Genomic DNA, 3,333 nt, shown 5'->3' with positions numbered 1-3,333 from the left:
TGTTAAGCAAGTTAGCTAATTTTAATAAACTGCAGGGTACGTGATCAATTAGAGATGGGTAGAGGACTTATTTGCGTTACCTTTATTTTAGCTGAGGTGGTAATGCTGAGACCTAATGTCTCTTGCCTTGCGGATGAGCCCAGCGTCCATGCATCAAATAAATACCCTATACATATCTATAAACATGTAGTTCACAGGAAAACAAATTGTGGGAACATAATCACAAAATGTATTCCTTTAATATATTTGCCCTTGAGGCACCAGTTTATTCAATTTGTAATAATTTTGGACATTATTTTAAATGACAATTTACCTGAGAACACTTTCTACAATGGTTCGCTGCCAATTCCTTAATGCAGTCAATTGGGTGGGACTTTCAACTTCATTTACTTATGATCCCGTTGGAGGATAGAAAAGGATGGATGACATATCTACTAAAATGGAGATGGGCTTAACAGCGCTAACCGTGCACTGAGATGCCATTTAAAAGGCCCTCAAACAGGTAATTACTTGAGGGAAACTATCATGGTTATGTAGAACATAACCTCATGGTGACCCCTTGACATTGCACTGCGGTATACACGCATGTGAAGCTGATCCAACCTCACATCCAAAGTCAGACTAAGATAGCCACGTAGAGCAACAAAACATTAAATATAAATGCTAAAACATTTATCAGAGGCCAAGCACAGGCCCCCCACCCACCGTGGGGCCCCCACCCACCAGATACCTTGCATTAGCGGTTTGGGGTCAAATTGCAGACCACAGCAACTATTTTGTACCCCAAGGTCCAACTGCTGTGCTGTAACGCTGTTGTTGGACAGCTGAGCTGTCTCAACACTGCACTGACTGGGGGCAGAAAATGTCAGCAACCTTTTACTAAAGGTTTATTGCGATAAAATAACTCAGTTTTTTCATTGCAACCCTATAATCAGGGACTGATTTACATCTGAGATACCAGGTGGGAGCAGTTAATGATGCAGTAGAACGGAAAATAAGCAGGCTCTTGACCTCGTAGTGTAAGAGTTAAAAACCCCAGGTTTAGGATATCCCTAATTCGCTCCCACCTTGTGGAAGTTAGCTGAGTTATGGCATGGAAAACATGATTTTGCGCTCATATATAAAATACCAGCGAATCACCGCAGCTAAAATGACGGTAGGAGGAAACTTTTTCCATATTGAGTGTTGCCAGGTTGGGTGTGTTTCTAACTAATTGGGCTATTTTTAACGGGCTTCGGTGGGTCGATTTCGTTTTTGAAGTCAGCGGCAGAATACAATTCACGGTCAATAATATCTGGCAACCTTGCATACAGGACCACATGGGTCCAGACATAGCAGAGATGAATAAGTTGGAAAAACATGTGGATCCTAGTTTTCTTTTACTCCCTAGCATGTCCAAATATTCCATTAAAATAAAAAATTCTAGGTTATGTTAAGAATAAATATATTGCTTGCATATTTGTGTTGATATAAGGGAGGACATTGTAGCGTGAATAAGCTGCTCAAGTGGACAGGCACAACAGGGCAGATTTAACACTATAATAGTTGTATTTTTCAAGTGTGTAGCCACATTATATAAAGTATTTCACAGAGGGGTGTCCAGTACCACATTTGCCTAATAGTAACTGAACCAGTGAACAAGACAGACTAAGATGTAGCACACCATAGTCAAATAAAACATAATTCTCCAACAACAAAATGGTGGCTAGTGAAAATGCTGAGTGGCTAGGCACGACACTGCAAGCTTCAAAAACAGGACGGCCAAGTAACGGTTTGCTGAAAAGTACCTAATAGAGCATACAAAGTTCTGAAAAAAAAGGTATTGTGAACAGACGAGACAACGATGAACATGGACCAGAGTTAAGCTAGAGTAAAAGTCAGGAGAAAACCAGAAAAGGAACCAGGCAAGTTCAGCAGGCCCGCAATTAAAAGTGATACAGCTAGCCTCACTCGACTCGGGTCTCCCACGTGAGAGGTATTCCTTAACCACTATGCCACAGTGTTTTGAATATTTTGCCAGACACCATTAAGCACTGTGTTAAACTGATTAACGTTTCTTATAAAGCTTACTTCCACCACAAATAGCATCTATATAATGTATAGCTTTTACCACTGGCCATTTTAACAGCTTATTAGCCAGTAATAGGCTTAGTAGTATCTACTAACTTACTAGAATAGTCATAGAATTGAGCAATTGATAGCGAGACTGAAGATGTCTTATACACAGCAAATTTTTTATGAAATTTAATTTAATGGCACAAAAATATTCATTTTTCTTCCATTCGTGAATGACATTGATACAATAACTGTAATGAATGGTGGTGTTGCGAGAGCAAGGAACCAGGTGCAGGCAGGAGTAGTCGGTGTAAAATCTTTAATAACAGAGGGGAAACATTCAAACACATACAAATTAGCAAACAGGGACCTGGTGTGAATGATAATTGAAGACATGTGACACAACAAGTCCGGGGTGCATTCATGTGATGGTTGGAACTGAAGGTGTATGGAACGGTGGTGATGCTGTTCACCGTACCATGACAATAACTGTGAAAAGACGAGAGAATTGTGGAAACTTCTACTTTTACGGCCTACTCATACTTTTACAGCTCAAAGGGTTTTGATCTAGCCGATATTACCCCAAAAAGCATGCACGAATGCGTACTTCGAAAATCCACCCGAAATTATCTAAATTTAACCGTAAACAGTTTTATTTTAGGCTTACTACAAAGTAGCTACTGAAGGTTGTATCCATCGAAGTATTTGTCTATCCGGAAACAAATCCTAACGCATATATTTGTTTTGACTGTGAGGAGATTCGAAACGCGGGACCTATTGCTTGCAGGTCTAACCGCTATGCTGTTGAACGTCTGTCATTCAGTCAGACAGACAGACATTAGCTCTTCTTGGCCGGCTCCGCTTATGCGGTCCAGCAAAAAGGAACTGCTCAGGACCCCATGGCATACCACTTCATCAGTGAAAGGGGGAGTTATGTCTTGGGTATATGAATCCCACCGCAACTGCCTCACCTTTCTCGATGTGAAGAAGTATTTTCCAAAAAATAATCACCACCTTAGACTCTAAAACTGGTTACACCACCTTTACCAGCAATGACTGCTTCCAAACACTGCCTGTAGTTATTGATCAGTCTCTTAGAGTGCCTTGAAGACATTTTTGCCTATTCAGCTCTTGACATTAACTTTTCAGCTCAACAGCCACTGGCTAGTGGTTTTCCAAAGTTACTGTAGTTCTACTTGTGATATTTTCTGTAGCGGATTGCGGCAAACACATTCAGGCCTACCTCCTCTAGGGTTCCCGTTCCGTGTACTTTTTATT

Source organism: Esox lucius, chromosome 11 (assembly GCF_011004845.1).
Source record: "Esox lucius isolate fEsoLuc1 chromosome 11, fEsoLuc1.pri, whole genome shotgun sequence".
NCBI lineage: Eukaryota > Metazoa > Chordata > Actinopteri > Esociformes > Esocidae > Esox > Esox lucius.
This window is presented reverse-complemented; position numbering follows the sequence as displayed.